Raw genomic sequence first — 19,835 nt, 5'->3', positions numbered from 1 at the left:
ATTACGTTCCATGTTATGTGACTCCCCCACCAACAGTGGCTGTATCTTAGTGAAATAAGAGAGGGCACTAGACCTTAGAGCAAACAATATGTAGGCTGGTCGGGGTCTATGAAGTAGCCAGACACAGAAGTTCTGTCTAATGAGGACACCAGATACAGGGAAGTAACTGACCAAAATTAATACCATTTGGCTTCAAATCCTTCAGTAAGTCTATCGGTAGCAGTAGTTGAATCAGAAGCAGAGGAGGCCAGGCATGTTGGCTCACACCTGTAATCCCAGCACTTTGGGAGGCTGAGGTGGGCAGATCACTTGAGGTCAGGAGTTCGAGACTAGCCTGGTCAACATAAAGAAACCCCGTCTCTACTAAAAATACAAAAATTAGCTGGGCGTGGTGGCACACACCTCTAGTCCCACCTACTCGGAAGGCTGAGGCAGAAGAATCACTTGAACCTGGGAGGCGGAGCTTGCAGTGAGCCAAGATTGCGCCACTGCACTCAAGCCTGGGTGACAGAGTGAGACGCTGTCTCAAAAAAAAAAAAAAAAAAAAAGAAGAAGAAGAAGCAGAGGAGAGCTGCACATTGTGAGGCAGGCAGGGAGAGAATTGGAGAGTATGTCTCTCTCCTTTTCGAATTGTAGCATGCCCCCCAAGTCATTTCACAATTCCCCCAACATTCTAGGGGAAAATTCATGAGGAAAATATGAGAGAATATAAAATAGATGTGATAGAATATGAAATCAGTCACATAAATTGTGGGACATAGTCAAAGTTTGTGTTTTCTAATTCAAAGTTAAAAAGTCTGATTTCTTTCCCATTATCATAGCGAAACAGGCCATGTCACCCCAAAATTTGCTGATGTGGCATGTTGATTATTTTGAGCTAAAGTCACCTGAGAAACAGCAGATGCCGGAAAGGGCTATGTGATCTGCCCTCTTCTACCTGTCGTAAGCCAAAAAGATTTATTTAAGAAAGTTGCCCTCCCTGTACCAGAATAAGAAAATAACTCTTATCACCATTGACTGGGAGTTGATGCTGCAATGGAGCTGTACAAATAAACTTTCTAAACTATCCCTTATCTTCCTCTATCTTTACACCTCCCTAGTGAATTTCCACAATTTACTGCCACTGGCCCAAACCCCTTTGTCTTGTCAGCTCTTCATGAATTTATGGTTTCTCTGTCTTAAAGGTATTAAAGCTTTCTGCTTTGTCCATTTCTTCAGGTCTTCTGCTGTCTCATGAGGGTCTCCGCGTACATGTAAAAATCAATAAAACTCATATATTTTTCTCCTGTTAACCTGTCTTACAGTGATTTAATTCTTAGACCCAGGTGAAGATCCCAAGAGGTTAGGGAAGAATTTATCTTTCTCCCCAACAATAGAAATTAGAAACAAACTAACAAAGACAACAGCAGAATGATGAGTATACTCTCATACCTCTCCCCGTCATAGATGCAGCCCCTGCCCCTACCATCGCCATATTAGTAACACCATGCCTGGGCAGGAGAAGGGGGCCCTTTGATGGAAGAGCAACAAAGGAGGTCACTGACTGAGGGTCTGCACTTGCCACCAACGAGGCTGCAACACAACCAGCCAGAGATGAGCAATATCCAGTCAGTTCCAAAATACCCTTCAGTCTTTGAGAAGCCTAGGTTTTCGCCTGTTTCCATTTTTCTTTTCTTTTCCTTCTTCTTCTTCTTTTTTTTTTTTTTAATAGAAATGGGGGTCTTGGGGCTGGGCACGGGGGCTCACGCCTGTAATCCCAGCACTTTGGGAGGCCGAGGTGGGCAGATCACCTGAGATCGGGCGTTCAAGACCAGCCTGACCAACATGGAGAAACCACGTCTCTACTAAAAATACGAAATTAGCCAGGTGTGGTGGTGCATGCCTGTAATCCCAGCTACTCAGGAGGCCAAGGCAGGAGAATTTCTTGAACCCGGGAGGTTGTGGTGAGCTGAGATCATGCCATTGCACTCCAGCCTGGGCAAAAGGAGCAACACTCTGTCTCAGAAAAGAAAAGAAAAAAGAAAATGGGGATCTTACTATGTTGCCCAGGCTATTCTTAAACTCCTGGCTTCAAGCGATCCTTCCACCGTGGCCTCCCAAAGGGCTGGGATTGCAGGCATGAGCCACCACACTCCGCCAGATTTTTGCCTGTTTCTGTTTTCTGAAATGCTGGTTTTGGGTGGAGATATCTAACTTCCTTATTCCATGTGTTCTTTCAATAAAACTTCTCTTAATTACAGTGACTTGAAGGTTTCTCTCCTCTTTGAAAACTGAACACTATTTTCAATAATTATCCAATTTTTCCAACCATTTCAAAAGAAATTCTATCTTCACTCTAAAGAATTTTACTCACATTTTTAACCTTAAAAAAAATGATTCTTTTCTCCCAGAGCAATACTGTTGTAACAGCCCTGAGCCTAGTCAAGATAATAGTTGTTGTATCACTTACTTCCAGCAGATGGCGCTATTGCTGGTTCACACACCCACTGTCCTAGGAAATTTAATCTCATTACTAAGTAAATACCAACAACTGCTTCACAAAGGTAACTGCTTCTCCCTCTTCCTGAGAACTCATCACAGTTTTAACAACCACCATCTCCCTAACTGACCCATTGGACATTTAACAGCTGTCTTTGACGGTTCCGTAAGTGTAAGACATTGAGCATCTGATACCTAGGGATGTTCTCCAGTCACTGCAGGCAACTTAGAATCTAGCAGGAGAGGTGGCCATTTAGCAAATAATCCCACAGATACATAACCATGGCTTTGATTTGTGCTTCAGAAGGAAACACGCACACCTGCTTGCTAATGCCACACATGACCAAGCCTGAGAGGTGGGACCCAAAGGAGAAGTAGGGGGTAAATTCTGAAGGAGGAGGGAGAGACAGCCTCCCAAGGAGAGCTCACAGCAAGGTGCTGAGGCTGGAGGATCACGGCACCTGAGTGGAACCAACAAAAAGAGGCCAGAGCTTTGACACCAACGATAAGAGTAAAAGAAAAGAGAATTGATTGATGCCATTGATAAGTTCCTGGCTTTAATGATCCCCAAGTTTATATCTGTAATGATCTTCCCTTCCAGGTTCCACATATATGTTCCTGCTTGATGTATCCTCTTAGCTGTTTCAAAGGTAACCCTCAAATATATGTGTAGCTTTGACTTCACCATCTTCTCAGGTCTGTAGGGCTGTCTCCTGAATGTCAATGAATAGTGAAACTCGTCATTTAGTTGTGAAATTCAGAAAACTGTAAGAGTCCTGGAGTTGTCCTTTACCCTGCTGATCAAATCCTGTTGATGTTATCTACCACGTCAGATGGTTTTTTTGCTCGATCAGTGATCAGCAAAAGGGCTGTTCTGTGTATTGTATGATATTCACCAGCATCCCTGACCACTACCCACTAGATGCTAAGTGTGATCTCTAAACTAGCAACTAGCGCCTCCAGGTAATTTGTCAGAAATGCAAATTCTCAGGCCCCATCCATGACCTACTAAATCAATGATACCCAGATATCTGCATTTTAACAAGGTTTCCGTGCCAAGGTGCAGTGGCTATAATCCCAGCACTTTGGGAGGCCAAGGAGAGAGGCTTGCTTTAGCTCAGGAATTTGAGACCAGCCTGGGCAACAGAGTGAGACCCTGTCTCTATTAAAAACAAACAAACAAACAAACAAAACAGCCATGGTGGTACATGCCTGTAGTCCCAGCTACTCAGGAAGCTGAAGTGGCAGGATTGCTTGAGCCTAGGAGATGAAGGCTGATCAAGGTTGCAGTGAGCTATGATTATACCACTGCACTCTAGCCTACGCAACAGTGTGAGACCATCTCTAATAAATAAATAAGACTTCCAGGTGATACTCAAATCCACTACAGTTTGAGAACCACTGCTTCAGAAACCCACTGCCATGAACCTGTTCCATCACTTCTTACCTGGGCTACTGCAATAGCCTTGTAATTATTCTTCTCCATATTCATACTTCCTTCTACGGTGAATCTCAATCCTGACACACTTTATAACCTACTGGGAGCCAACCTAAACTAATTAAATCAGGATCTCTGTGGGTGACAACAAGGCTTTGATATTGTTTAGAAGTTTCCTCTGGAAAGCCAAGGCCAGAACTACTACTCAATGCTAATCCATTCTGCCTTGCAGCCAGACTGATGTTTAAAGCTGCAAGTCTGGTCTTAAGTGGAGGTGCCACCTCTACTTAAAATTCACCTCGATATAGCCTCATTTCTTAACACCTACAGGGCAAACCAACAAGCAAGGGGCCTGTGTTTAAAGCCACGCACCCCTCCCATCTTCATCACACTGACCTTCTGTCTGTTCTCTGCAGGCTCCATGCTTTGTCCTGCCTTAGAGTCTTGCACCACTGTTTGCTCTCTTGGCCTAAACCACTCTGTCTTCCTCTTTTTGCCTAGGAATCCTCACTTATTCCGCGGATCTCAGTTTCTTCTTCCCTTCCCCAGGAAAGCCTTTCCCAACCTTCCCTCTTATAGTAAGGGTAGGTAAGAGTGGGGTAGGGCCTGAGTTTGCCCAGAAAGTCCTGATTTATGCCTGTTGTTCCAGGACAATTAACACACCCTCTTACATGCTCAAAAATGTCCTGTTTGCAACAATAAATTATATAATGCCCTCACCTGTTAGATACTGTCACACACTTTCTCATATACCTCCCCTTTGTGACTCATCACAGGTGCCACTTTACATTTTTTTGGTGACTCTTGGATTCATGTCCATCTTCCTCACTGGACTGAAACAGTTTGACACACAGGAGGCACCCAACGAATATGTGTTGAATGAATGAACAACCTTTTGAGGTGAGCATTAATTAGTGTTCCCATTTTATAGAAGAGGAAACCGAGTCGAAAGAATTTTAAGTATATTTGCCAAAATCACACAGTTAGGAAATGGTATGGCTGGAATTTGAACCTAGCTCTGGTGTTTTTCAAGATCATAACCATGAAGTCTGGAGAGAGCTCTTTCACTGCCTGATTCAGTGACTAAGATTCTACAGTAGCCCGGGATTGAGCTTTGCTCAGTCCTTTTTAGAACTGAACTCAGCTTGAAAGCTACACAATTATTTCCTTTCCATTGAAATTGCAATCTGCTTCAAGGAAATGAAGCTTATGGCTGTCAGAGTATAAAGGGCAAGTGTGTGGGAGAAGCCAGAGATCAAACGGTCAAATACACTTGTTATAGAATTTTTCATGAGCTGAAAATGCTATCAGTTGAATCCAAGCTTCTCCCCATTGGATTTTTAAAAACTGAGAACAAAGGGTGAGGGAAAAGGCAGCTGTCAGTGAATAATCAGGAGGCAGATGGAATGGTGCAGGCCTGGGGACAAGGAGGAGAGGCAGCCAAGGGCTGGGACAGAGATCACAAGATAAGTCAGCATAGCAGAAGCTAAGAAGCTGCTTCTCCCTCAGCCCAAACACAGGGGCAACATTGGATACCCTGCAGTTCATCAGTGGGTCCCTCAACTTGCACCAGCTTCCCTTCCTCTTTCAATATAGTAATAGAAAGTTGTAATGCCCTGAGGTCACTTTGTCTCTGATTCTCAGTTTCCTCATCTGCAAAATGAAGAAGTTCCATCTAAACGACCTTTAAAGTTGTTTTTGGCTGTAAAATTTTATGGTTTTATAACCCACAGCCAATGCTGTTAGAATTGACTCAAGAAAGACAAGAACACACCTGGATATTAGTAGTCATTCTCTTCTCAAAATCAGAAAAAGGATGGCCCATTTATGCCATCAACCCATAACCTTACATATTATTCCTCAACCCATAACCTTACAAACTGCACCTGATTGTTAAAAACGTGCCTCAGGTCAAGTCCGACATGCTTTGAAGTCTAAATTGAACCTTGAAGCTCAGAGCCAAATGAACCCAAACCAGAGTGAATGCCACAGTGTACTAAATCTTAAACTGAGATGAAACTTAAGCTATCATTACAAAAATATACATTTAATAGAAAAAATTGGTGGTGATATTTTTAATTTTTCAATAATTTCATTTGTTGGCAAGATGAATTATGTATAATTTTAGACAATTAAATCGGAACAGACCCAGATTGTATTAATAGTTCACATTTGTGAAACACAATGTATTTAATAGACATTTTCTAATTGGATCAAAACGTTTCATGAGGCTTTGTTTGTTTGTTTCCCCACACTGAGCCTCTAGCAAGTTTATAAGGTTGATGTCAATAGTACAAGTAAGTAGCTAGGAGCTAAGACCAGCTAGGAGAATTTATTCAAATGCAGTTCCGATGTTTCTGTGCCTTGATGCATGCCGTTTACTTGTCCAGAAAGCTCATTCCCCAAACTCCACCTAAAGAAGTCTTGTTTTTCTGGCCTGGCATGGTGGCTCACGCCTGTAATCCCAGCACTTTGGGAAGCCAAGGCAGGCGGATCACCTGAGGTTGGGAGTTCAAGACCAGCCTGACCAACATGGAGAAACCCTGTCTCTACTAAAAATACAAAATTAACTGGGTGGCGCATGCCTGTAATCCCAGCTACTCGGGAGGCTGAGGCAGGAGAATCACTTGAACCCAGGAGGCAGAGGTCGTGGTGAGCCAAGATCACGCCATTGCACTCCAGCCTGGGCAACAAGAGCAAAACCCTGTCTCAAAAAAAAAAAAAAAAAATCTTGTTTTTCTATCCTGTCACTTACCTGGGAAGCAGTTTTCTGGGGCCTCCACATTCTTTGACCTTCCTGCTATTGAAACATAGGGTCTATTTTTCTTCCCCTTAAAGTTGGCCTCTACAACTCCTTGATGAATAGAATATGGTAGAAAGAATGCTGTGCCAATTTGCAGACAGACTTTAAGAAACTGGCAGCATTTACTTTCTGCCTTGGAACCCAGCCACCATACTGTAAGGGAGCCAAACAGCCACATGTAGAGGCTGGGAGTAGGTGGTGGTCAAGCTGACAGCCACAGCTGAGGTCTCCGTCTACAGCCAGCATCCACTGCCTGACATGAGAGCACAGGAGTGAGCAAGCATTCAGATGATTATAGCCCCCAGCCTTTGAGTTACTCCCAGGTTTTGAGCTGTCCTAGCTGATGCCCCATGGTATAGAGAGGAGCTGTTCTACACAGCCCTATCCAAATTGCAACTTCATGAGCAAATTAAATGATTTTTTTGTTATCTTCATCCCTGAAGTTTGGGGCAGTTTGTTATACAGCAGTAAGTAAGCAAAGTGACAGGAGTGAAGCCGTCTTTAAATTCTCACACCATCCTACAACCACCATTACCATCAGCATGATAGTCATTAGGGTAGTTCATGATTATTCTCACTCTCTCCTCTTTCTGGGTACAAGACAAAAATGCACTCTCTCTGGGCACAATGGCTCACGCCTGTAATCCCAGCACTTTGGAAGGCCAAGGAGGATGGGTCACTTGAGGCCAGGAGTTTGAGACCAGCCTGGCCAACATGGTGACACCCCATTTCTACTAAAAATATGAAAAACCTTAGCCAGGCATGGGGGTGCATGCCTGTAATTCCAGCTATTTGTGAGGCTGAGGCAGGAGAATCACTTAAACCTGGGAAGCAAAGGTTGCAGTGAGCCGAGATGGCGCCACTGCACTCCAGCCTGGGCAAGACAGTGAGGCTGTGTCTCAAAAAAAAAAAAAAAAAAAATTAAAAATGTATTCTCCACCTACTCCCTCTGAATTCAGGCATGGTCATATGATGGACTGTGGCCAATAAAATGCAATTGGAAAGAATATATGTCAATTCTGGGCAGAAGCTTTTTAAAATTCAGGGTACAATCCAACAAATTTCCTTCCCCCTCTCATAGTGGTGGTAGAAGCCCACATAAAAATGAATCTTTCATCAATAGACTTCTTGAAGGGACTAGGAAAAACAGGGCTATGTTGCCAACCCATGCTGGACATACAGCTTGAGGAAGAAAATAATTATTTGTTGGGTTAAACAGCTGAGAATTTAAAAAATTATCTGTTGGCCGGGCACAGTGGCTCATGCCTGTAATTCCAGCACTTTGGGAGACCGAGGTGGGTGGATCATCTGAGGTCAGGAGTTCAAGACCAGCCCGGCCAACATGGTAAAACCTCGTCTCTATTAAAAATACAAAATTAGCTGGGCATGGTGGCACATGCCTGTAATCCCAGCTACTCAGGAGGCTGAGGCAAGAGAATCACTTGAACCCAGGAGGCGGAGGTTGCAGTGAGTCGAGATCGAGCCATTGCACTCCAGCCTGGGCAACAAGAGTGAAACTCCATGTCAAAAAAAAAAGTTATCTGTTACATAACCAGATTTCTCAATGGCAGCACTACTGATATTTTGGGCCAGATAATTTAATGTGGGAGGGCTGTCCTGGGCATTGTAAAATGTTCAGCAGCATCCCTGACCTCTATCCACTAGATGCCGGTAGTACCACCACCCCACATTTGACACACTCCAGACTTTGCCAAATGTCCCTTGTTGATGGGAGAGAGGCAATAGACTACACCAATTGATGCAACCACCACCACCAGGAAGAATGAGTCACTTCCTCTTTACATTTTGAAAGCCTTAATAGATACTCCTGTGTAGCAATCATATCATTCACCACATTGAATTACACTTAGTTACTTGGACTCTGGTCACCCTCAAGAAGATTGTGAGAGCAGGTAGAAAAGTAGGGCAGGTGCAAAGATCTGCCTAGAGTTTTGAGTTTTCTCGTGTTATACCAAGTGACATGGCAGGAACTCACAGTCTCTCCCCGCAAGATGACCAGATGATCCTCTTTGGAGTCACTGCAAATGGTTGGGCAGTGCACAGACTGCACAACAGTACCCAACTACAGAGATAAGTGGCAACTGAGCTCCATCTCACACCTCTCATTAAGCAACCTTCGCACGTAGGGTGTGAGTTTTTCCTTATTCATCTCTCTGAATAGAAGCCTTTTTGAAAACTTTGCACCAAGGCTAGCAGCTTCTCTGACCTAGATTGTGGGGGAATCTGAGCTACATACAGATCCACATAGGACAGAACTAGAAAATCAAAGCTCTCCTACTACATGCTGACACAGAAATCCATCTTGTCCTAAATCTTGTGGAAGAGACAGAAAGCTAGTTCAAGCCACTGAACAAGAGTGGGTAAAAGAAATGCAAGCTACAACTCTTTCATTTGTGTCGGGCAAACTTCAGCAGTATTCCCTAAAATTGGTTCTTTATCTGAATCAAACTGGCATCTCCATCAAATGACATAAAATCCCCAAGCCCTACTGTGTGGGCTTGTAGAACTCTCTAATCTATGTAAATTAAGCACTAATTAGAACCATTTTATTAAAGTTTCCATATAAAATGCCAGCTAAACTGTATATATTAGTGCATGTTGAAATCAGCCCTTGTGTAAATTGTTTCCAAAAGCACACATCCAGGGAGATTTGATGCAGCTGCTGTTTGTGAAATCTCCCCCAGGTTCTTCTCAAGCAGCTCTTCTTGCTGTTTTAAAATAGCTACCAAAGTCAAACAGTCCAGGGTGGCAACACGGTCGGAGGAAGTCTGACATCAATAATGGCAAGTCTCAGGGTGCATGACGAATCCTCCTGCTTCTCCATCTACGCCCCATCCACTCCACACTCACCTCTCCATTCCTACACAACACACATCATGATTCTTGATGGCTGAATGGCAATGGCTCCTCGTCAACTCACCACCAGGTCCTATCAGCACACCATCACTATATGACCCAATAACTTCTCCACTGATAACTTCTCCCAGGAGAAGTCTCCGTACATTATACTCGCTTCACCTTTCTCTTATTTTGGTCAACTCCAATCCAGAGAAACTCTTTATTTTGCAAACTTCTGTATGCTCTTGATCCTCATGACCTCTCTTTGTAGGAAAATCCAGTTAATGTCTGTCATTGGCTTTTCCTTCCCTTTTCTTCTTGTATTGTCTTATTCTTTCCTCTTTCCTTCCTCTCTTCATTGTGGTTGTCAATTAAGACATGGCACCCAGGCCAGGCGTGGTGGCTCCTGCCTGTAATCCCAGCACTTTGGGAGGCTGAGGTGGGTGGATCACGAGGTCAGGAGATCGAGACCATCCTGGCTAACACGCTGAAACTCCGTCTCTACTAAAAATACAAAAAATTAGCAGGGCGTGCTGGCAGGCACCTGTGGTCCCAGCTACTTAGGAGGCTGCGGCAGGAGAATGGTGTGAACCCAGGAGGTGGAGCTTGCAGTGAGCCGAGATCGCGCCACTGCACTCCAGCCTGGGCGACAGAGCAAGACTCCATCTCAAAAAAAAAAAAAAAGACATGGCACCCATGATGAGTGACAGGAGTAAGAGAAGCCCCAATGACACCCCTTTATCAAGAAAAATGGCCAGGCATGGTGGCTTACACCTGTAATCCCAGCACTTTGGGAGGTCGAGGTGTGCAGATCACTTGAGGTCAGGAGTTTAAGACCAGCCTGGCCAACACGGCAAAACCTCATCTCTACTAAAAATTCAAAAATTAGCCAGGCGTGGTGGTGTACGCCTGTAATCCCAGCTACTCAGGAGGCTGACGTAGGAGAATCACTTGAACCCAGGCGGCGGAGGATGCAGTGAGCCAAGATTGTGTCACTGCACTCCAGCCTGGGCAACGAAGCGAGACCCTGTCTCAAAAAAAAAAAAAAAAAGAAAAGAAAAGAAAAAGGAGAACTACATTTTTACGTTGTAATGCATTCGAGAAGGATCATGGTGTTAAATTACCCAGAAGTTCCCTTAAAAAAATTCTACTCGCCTCACCTCTAAATAAACTTGTCTTTCTCTAGGAGCAATGTTAATGATAATCTATTGTTTATTACTTATGGTTGGTAGTGACATTCCCATTTCTCACTTCAATTTGATGACATTATGCTGGGTGCGGTGGCTCATGCCTGTAATCTCAACACCTTGGGAGGCCAAGGTGGGCAGATCGCTTGAGCTCAGGAGTTCAAGACCAGCCTGAGCAACATGGCAAAACCCTGTTTCCACAAAAAATAAAAGAAATTATCTGGGTATGGTGGCATGCAGCTGTAGTCCCAGCTACTTGGGAGGTTGATGTGGAAGGATGGTTTGAGCCCTGAAGGTGGAGGTTGCAGTGAGCTGTGATCTCATCACTGCACTACAGCCTGGGTAACAGAGCCAGACCCTGTCTCAAAAAAAAAAAAAGTAGTGACATTATGCTTTCTTCATGCAGCCTCCTTAGCTTAGAATGATCTTCTCTCCATTGTTTGCCTTTGAAATACCTCTTTATCTTTTAAAGGCCTGTAGAATGAATTATTCCTTCCCCTGTACCCCTACATCAAGTTGCTTTTGTTGCAATTGAATACCTATTTTAGTTTGTTTTGTATTTCTTTCTCCTTCTATAGTCTGTAAGGCACTAGAAAGACTGAGTACTGTTAACATTATTAAACCCCTTGCCAGGAACATCTTTGTCTGGCACGTGGTAAACCCACAAGAAATACATATCAAAATGAAATAGACTAGGAACCTGAAGACCACTCACAAAGTTATTTCTGATACAAATGCATTGTTTTTCAAACAACTGACTTATTCGTTTATTTATACACTACTTTTTTCCATAATGATTTCAGACAGCCTACAGATACTGTTATTTTTTATAATGGCATATTTTGTAAACTAAAGCCAAGACTGAAGATCAATACCAAGGAGAAAGGAAGAGTCCAGATATATGGGCCATAATGTCTTACATAGCCATAAAACTTGGGCTACAAGTTTGGCTCTGAGTTTCCTGACAGCCAAAGCACAAAGGAAAATATGTTTAATTACATGGTTCTCACTGTCCAGAAAAGAAAACATGCCATTGCTTGAGGGAAGCAAAATTTTCCTGGCACTTTGTTTTGAAACAAAAGCTCTTGTATAAGATTTCTCATTAGAGTTGTTGAGTCAGCAAACAATTGAGTCTCAGTTGGGATTTTGGTGCACAATTTTTTTGTTTTGGGAACTGCTAGTGAAGAATCATATGGAAAGAGGCAGCGCAAAAGAGATTAGTGTAGTGAGGTTATTTTATCTGCTCTTAAATAATAAAGATGGGAACATGTCTAATAAATAGAACCAATGCAAAGCATAACATAACATCCCAGAAGTAGGTGTCAAAATTATTTTCCTGTTTTCACTGCTTTCGTTTGTCTGTTTATTTGGGGTTTTCTTTCGTGGAGGGGAAGGGGTTGTTTTTGTTTTTGTTTTTTGAGATGAAGTCTCACTCTGTCACCCAGGCTGGAGTGCAGTGGCACAATCTCAGCTCATTGCAACCTCCGCCTCCCAGGTTCAAGTGATTCTCCTACCTCAGCCTCCTGAGTAGCTGGTATCACAGGCACACACCACCAATCCAGCTAATTTTTTTGTATCTTTAGTAGAGACAGTGTTTCACCATGTTGGCCAGGCTGGTCTCAAACTCCTGACCTCAAGTGATCCGCCTACCTCAGCTTCCCAAACTGCTGGGATTACAGGCATGAACCACTGCGCCCAGCCCTGTCTGTTTATTTGTAATGACAATGAAAACATTTATGCTTCTGCTTTGTGGAAATTTTGAATGGAAATTTAGATCATTGACTCAATATTTCTGAGGTTTAGTGTGGGTTTAACAAGTGGGATATTGAAAAAGGTATTGAACAGCTTACATTTAATCATTAAGCTAGAAATAAAACAGAAATAAATGAAAATGATCTTTTCTCAAAAAGTCTTACATGAAGCACTGAAGCTTTTCAAAATCAAGGGTGTTATTAAGTTTTGATTTACCCCATTCATTGAGCTAGAAATGTAGAAATCCAGAAATTCAGGATTCTATGCAGCAAGTTAGCATACAGCTAGAGAAGGCGGGGGCAATAAGAAGGGGGAGAAGAGGAATTTTAAAAGGCTAGTCAATCTATTTGAAAGCTTCCAAGGGGGCTATGTGAATCTCACTTTGAGAAGTAGATCTGCCCCTGGATACTAACTAAATCCTCAGTTAATATGCAGGCTGCCTATCCAAGCCAAGATCAACTGTGCTTTAAATTTCAGTTTAAACATTCTGGTGGGCTGGGGGGAAGGTGAGGAGCTAAGTAAATTATCGTACAGACAGGACGTTAAAGCATAGCACAATTTTCTAAATATGTTTTTCTTGCTGTTTGCCAACATTTACAAATCTTTGCATGTTTATTGTTAAGATGCTATTGGCTGAGCACAATGGCTCACGCCTGTAATCCCAGCACTTTGGGAGACCGAGGCGGGTGGATCACCTGAGGTCGGGAATTAGAGACTAGCCTGACCAACATGGAGAAAACCCGTCTCCACTAAAAATACAAAATTAGCCAGGCATGGTGGCGCATGCCTGTAATCCCAGCTACTCGGGAGGCTGAAGCAGAAGAATCGCTTGAACCCAGGAGGCAGAGGTTGCGGTGAGCCGAGATCGCGCCATTGCACTCCATCCTGAGCAACAAGAGCGAAACTCCATCTCAAAAAAAGAAAAAAAGATGCTATCATTTCCTGTAAAGTTATTCAACATGAAAACTGATAGCACTGTTTTACTGATTCTGTTTTCTGCTAGTCATCTCAAAAATATTCTCATCAACCTAACACACAAAAAAAATTCAGACTATTTTCAGCACTGTTGAGCATGAGAATGTAAAATGTGAAGTGTTCACCCCTAAAATAGTTTACTAATAAAAATAACCAGACTTTTGAGTCACTCCCCATTATTAAGTTTTATTTATAGATTTCTGAGCTGTTACTCAGGAAAAACAGTGGAGATGAGAAGGCAATAAACTGCTAAGCAAAATATACCAAGAACATATTTGATATTTGAGGAGAATTTGAAATTGAACTGTGCTGATACTTCTTGCAAGGTCACTGTGTAGCGAAACTGTAATTCTTCTTTTAGTAATAAAACTGGCCCAAGAGTCCTCAGGGCTAGGAGTGCTAATCCAGTGAGAATACATTGAGAAAGAAGAATGAAAGACAGAAATGGAGTCAATACATCTCAATATACTAACTGCAATTCCAGTTAGGATATAATCCCATGAGCAACTCACTAAAAATAAAAACGTGATCATCACAGATGGCCAGAGATACAACCTGATATTTATTCATGAAATATCCTTGTGAAAAGTGGCATCAATAAAACAACCTGGGAAGGTAAACATAACTAGAGAAAAATAAATAAAGAACCCTAAATTAAGTTTTCCTTGTCAACCTTCTATTTCCCCTTATGCTAGTTAAGGGTGATGCATTATCCATCCAAGAAAGCTTTAAGTACTTGAACTCCAAAATGCTAATCTTTCACCAATCATTATGCATTATTTATGGGGCTAAAGTATTGGAATAAATTCATTTTTTATGTATTCCAAATAGCATAAAAATTCTTTTGAAGTTAGGATCAAACTGTTTTACAGAGTTATCAAACTTCTGCAGTGAAAGCTGGACTTTCTGCAAATATAGAGAGAGGCAGAGGAGAGTGAGCAAAAGTTGTTTGCCACCCTGAAACCTCTGACTGAGGATGGGGCATCATGCTAGCATCTCAGGTTTGACTTGGACATCATTTAACCCTGAATGAGATTCTAGTTTTGAAGAGGTGTTGTGTTATCAGTAGATTCATGTTCAAAAATCTGCCCACCCTGCTTCACTTTGAAGAGACACAATTTAATGTTAAAAGGAATTTTCCAAGGCCACTAGATATTTTTGTGTAAGGAGGAGTTGTTTGTTTGCTTGTTTGTTTTTCGTCTGGGAATTCAAGCTTGGAGTAGAATGCCAGTAAGTTTTTCTCAGTTGTGGTATATATCAATTAATGAAGTAAATGTGACCAAACTTAACTCTGTGTATGTGCTTGTATGTGTGGTGTGTGCACTGGCACGCACACACACACACACACACACTGCTTCACTGTCAGATTTAGAGAAGAGGTTTGGAAGTCAGTGTCTTCAATATCTTGAAATGTGCATAGGAAGAAATTAAGAGACTGAGGCAAGACAGTGCAAAACCCAAAGCCAGGTTGGATCCCTGTACTCAGTCAGATATCATGAGCAATGTGAGGAAATGAGAAGGGTGTGTGTAATAAAACTGCTGGTTGAGGAAGATATGAGTAAGGCTGAACAGTGAGCTGATAGTGAGGTTTCTGGGAAAGAAATAAGGCAATACTTTGGAGTAAAGAAACAAGGAAAGAGATAAGACTATATAGTAGGAAAAGATACAGTTCCCCATGCTTCTTAAACTTTGAGAAACATTTAGAGGCCTTGATAAAAGGCATATTCCTGGACCCTACCCCCGAAGAAACTGATTCAGTAGGTCTGAGATGGCACTCAAGTATTTGTGTTTCTACCAATATCCCAAGTGACACTAATTCTGCTAGTCCACGGACCACACTCTTTTAAGTAGCAAAGCTGTAGATGCTGACAGATCTGAGTCAGAACCCCTGCTCAGCCATTTCTTAATTGTGCACCTTTGGGAAGATGACCAAGGCTCTCTGAATCTTGTTTTCCTCATTCTTTTCTTTTTAAATTATTTTATTTTTTAATTTTTATCTATTTATTTATAGACTGGGTTATGAGACTGGCTAATTTTTGTATTGTTGGTAGAGACAGGGTTATGCCATGTTGCCCAGGCTGGTCTTGAACTCCTGGGCTCAAGTGATCTACCCACCTTGGCCTCCCAAAGTGCTGGGATTACAAACATGAGCCACTGCGCCCAGCTATTGTTTTCCTCATTCTTAAAATAAAAATAGAGACTGCATAAGACTGTTGTGAGGATTGAATAAAATAACATATTTAAAGCACCTGGGACATAGTAGCAACTTCACATACACTTCCATTTTTATCCCTTCTGAGTACAGAAATAGGGAAAATAGAATCATGACCCAGGAGGGGCTCCAGGAAAAAGGAGAGGGGGCTGTGTGTCTAGAAGCTAAAGCGGTGGTTCTCAACCCTGGACTGGCATCAGAATCAACCGGAGAGCCATTTAGAAGTGGAGATTTCCTTGAGTCAAAGGACTGAGTGGAGCCTACAAGGCTTGCTTGGAGCCTGGGTGATTCTGGCGCCAGGCCCAAAGTTGAGCCCCAGGGACATATAGAAGTGTGAGTCAGATTTCCAAGGCAGAGTCCTGGAGAGCAGAGACCAAACAGGTGAAGCCAGGAACTGAGAAGACAAAGTTTTAAACTCATGAGCAGTAACAGAGTTAGGAGAAACCAGAGAAAGAAGCTTGCAGATAAGAAAGGGGAGTGTATTAAGGATCAGTGTGAGTAAATACTTAGGTTACAATGACTTGCACCTTTAAAAAGTTAAATGAGCAGGTTATAAGTAATGTGATTACAACTCCTCACTGTATAGGAAGATTCAGCTCTGCAATCAAATGGATGCTACTGATTTTTCAAAGTAGACAAGATAGCATAAAGAAGTAAAAAGAAACTGGGAGAATTCCAGAAGCCCTAGATCCTCAAAAAGCAATTCCCAATTTGAGCTACTCTCCCCAATCCAACCACAATAGTAGAAACTGGAAATTCATCCATCGACCAACATCGAAAGGAACTACAACTGGGGGAGTTTACAATTCTGAGATGCCCCATTCATTCTATTCTTCTTTCCCCAGACCCTCAGGCACCACTACAGTGTGTTTCTCAGAATGCCAGACATAGAGAAAGGCTGCGGGTGACATGGTTTCCTTGATAAATATGAAAAATGACATGTATTATAACTCTTTGTTGACTATGCCCTAGGCACATTGGCATATTTAATACTTTTAAAAAGCTCCTCTATTAGAAATCCTTGTTTCAGTAAATGCTTTTGTAACCTCCCTCCTGTCACTAGCTCGTCAGAGCACACACACTCCATAGAAAACACAGTCCTACGGCAAAGTCTGTAGTTGCCGCTCCCTCTGCCTGCCCCATTGCCAAGATCTGGAACTAAAAGCTGCACTGTCTAAATGCAGAGTTGTTCGGACTCCAAAACACTTCCTGTTGAAAGGAAAACTTCTCTTGGCTTTCAGATTCATTGCTTGCAAAGGAGGGATAAGAGCATCACTTGTTTGTCAGTTGGCTTTCATCATTGGTGCAGTTAGTTAATAAGCAGACAGTATGTTAATAACATGGACATACCTGCTTGAGACTCTCTGCCCCCGTAGGGAGATCAGAAAATACACACACACACACACGCGCGTGTGCGCGTGCACAAAGGAGGGTGGAAACAAGTTATTAAAGAGAAGATAATGTGCTCAAAGTCCTTGAGGAGGAAAATAAAATTACAACCAACAGGCCGGGTGCAGTGGCTCATGCCTGTAATCCCAGTACCCTTAGGTGGATCACTTGAGGTCAGGAGTTCAAGTCCAGCCTGACCAACATGGTGAAACCCTGTCTCTACTAAAAATACAAAAATCAGCCAGGCATGGTGAGGCATACCTGAAATCCCAGCTACTCAGGAGGCTGAGGCAGGAGAATCACTTGAACCTGGGAGGCGGAGGTTGCAGAGAGCCGAGATCGCACCACTGCACACCAGCCTGGGCAACAGAGTAAGATCCCATCTGAAAATAAATAAATAAATAAATATAAATAAAGGATAAACTAATTAATTTCTAAAAATTACAACAGGCAGAGCCCAAAACACAGTATGCTGGCTGCGTGAAGACCCATAACTCAGTTGGCATGTTTTTCAGCAAGCTATTACTCCCCTCCCTTGAAACTCCAGCTTGTAAATATATTTATAGCTGCTCCACACAATATGCCGGATACTAAAAAAAAACACTGAGTCATTGTTCCTGGTGAACCAGTTTTGCAAGAGTTAATCTAATCCCTGGCATGAAGCTCAATATGCTTTGCCAAAAGCTTCAGCAAGGAAGAATCCCGCTTTTGGCCTAAAGGTTAGCTGATCTCAATCAGGCTGCTACAGAAACTCAGTATTTATTGACAGGGCACACTGTTTTTGATCTGTCTAGAAATGGAGGCATTATGAAGTGCACTTGCCAGTACCTGTGTTAATTGATGAGTCTCTCTTTTACACAATCATAGTAAGTGCCCTGAGAATTTTTGGCTTCTTGTTCCTTTGCTCCACCCGTCCCTGTGTGCTGAGGCACAACAGTCCACTGGAGTGGGAGTTTCCAAATCAGATGTGTCAGCTTTTCCTAACAACTCTCAGAGTGATTAAAGAATTTTAAAGCAAGTAATCTCACTGTGACTCCCCTAGGTTATGAGCAGCCCAAGAGGAGGAACAATGGTAGCTCCAGAAGTTCTAACAGGAAGAGGAAAGGGTCAGAGATTTTATTAAGAAAAGAATTTTGGAGGAGTAATCAGGGGATTTGACTTGAAACAATAGCTGCAGAGTAAGTACATTATTTATCCTTAAATTGTATGCTGTAGCTTCATTAAAAAAAAAAATAGCAAACATTTCCGAGAATAATTTCTGTAAGATTGAAAAAAATCCCAGTTGGCCATATTGCAGAATAACACCAAGGCTGGTGAGTAAAGCACGTTCCAGGAGGTAGAAATTGGGAGTCCAGGGCGCCGGGCGCGGTGGCTCACGACTGTATTCCCAGCACTTTGGGAAGCCAAGGCGGGTGGATCACGAGGTCAGGAGATCCAGACCACCCTGGCCAACATGGTGAAACCCTGTCTCTACTAAAAATACAAAAAAATTAGGGTGTGGTGGCGCACGCCTGCAATCCCAGATACTCGAGAGGCTGAGCAGGAGAATCGCTTGAAGTTGGGAGGCAGACAGAGACTGCAGTGAGCCGAGATCGTGCCACTGCACTCCAGCCTGGCAACAGAGCAAGACTCCGTCTAAAAAAAAAAAAGAAATTGGGAGTCCAGGGAGGGGCTGGTCAAAACCCATCAAGCCATCCCTTGGCATTGGGCAGGAAATATAACTGATTCATCTTGACATCCCAGCTCTGTGTACAGTCGTTGGCACAAGAAGGAGCTCCGTAAATGTTTAATGAATCAAAGAGGTGCTGAGCACCTAAAGGAGAGGAGGAAGGGAAGGTTCGAGAAGATAGAGAAGAGAAAAGAGGGTCAGAAAGGAGAAAGGGGAGGGAAGAGAGAGGAGGAGAGAGACAAGAAGGAAGGGAGAAAGAGGAGGGGCTAGAAAAAAGACCATGACACAGTTGGCCCACAAGCTGAGAGTATCCAAGCTATTTATGGTGCTCTAAGAGGTCAAGTATATTTTTACCCTCTTGGCCAACTAATACAGTTGTTAAATGTCACCATGATCACAGCTCTTGCTCTATAAAACTGGATATATGTTTTCTCACATTAGAGCTGTTTTCTAGAGTTGATTTCCTACAGCTTAGTTTGACATCTTAATGAAGATTCCACCACGAGTATGCCATCTCCTCAAATGGTGCCATCTTTTCAGGCACAGAGGAAACCTGCCTTACTTCTGCAGACATTACCATCAAAAACATTGTCATTGTCCTGGGTCCCCTTCCCCAACGAGTTATTTCTGTACTTCTGAAAACTTGTTTAGCTGATGGGAAAACACATGTGAGCCTAGTTTTTGTGTGTGTGTGTGTGAGCCCAGTTTCAACTGGCCCTCTTTCCTGACTCATAGGGACCAATCAGAAACTCGTGTTCTGCAGCTCTGTCATTTCCACTCCAGAGAAGAAAAATGTCACAAGCCCTGGATTGTGAAGTAACAAAGTGAGCAATACAAAATGAGCCAGAGAAAGACCAGATCAAGGACCCAGGGCCACCCCAAAAGCTGCTGTGACCCCATGTCCTTCTCATATGAGGCTTCTTTGTTTCAGTTAGTGTCGCCTTCTGGGCAAGAATGGACCAATGAAAGGTAAACCATCTGTGTGTGTGCTTCTCTCAGATGACCACAAAACTCCCCATAGTTGTTACCTTCTGGGAAGCTCCGAATGTTGTCATTGTTCCTGATTTTCCTGT

At 42.8% G+C, this 19,835-nt stretch overlaps 1 protein-coding gene across 2 annotated transcripts in view; it reads right to left on the bottom strand.

Moving 5' to 3' along the window:
- TMC1 (transmembrane channel like 1) overlaps window positions 1-19,835 on the bottom strand; it is a 319,210-nt gene that overhangs the window by 244,047 nt on the left and 55,328 nt on the right. For both annotated transcript variants that reach the window (XM_055091901.2, XM_055091900.2), the window contains exon 2: window positions 17,355-17,476. The gene's annotated coding sequence lies outside the window, so the exon portion shown is untranslated. The remainder of the gene's footprint in view (window positions 1-17,354; window positions 17,477-19,835) is intronic.

Source organism: Pan paniscus, chromosome 11 (assembly GCF_029289425.2).
Source record: "Pan paniscus chromosome 11, NHGRI_mPanPan1-v2.0_pri, whole genome shotgun sequence".
NCBI classification, from domain to species: domain Eukaryota; kingdom Metazoa; phylum Chordata; class Mammalia; order Primates; family Hominidae; genus Pan; species Pan paniscus.
The sequence above is the reverse complement of the archived record's forward strand: the minus strand, read 5'-3'. Positions and strand labels throughout refer to the sequence as shown.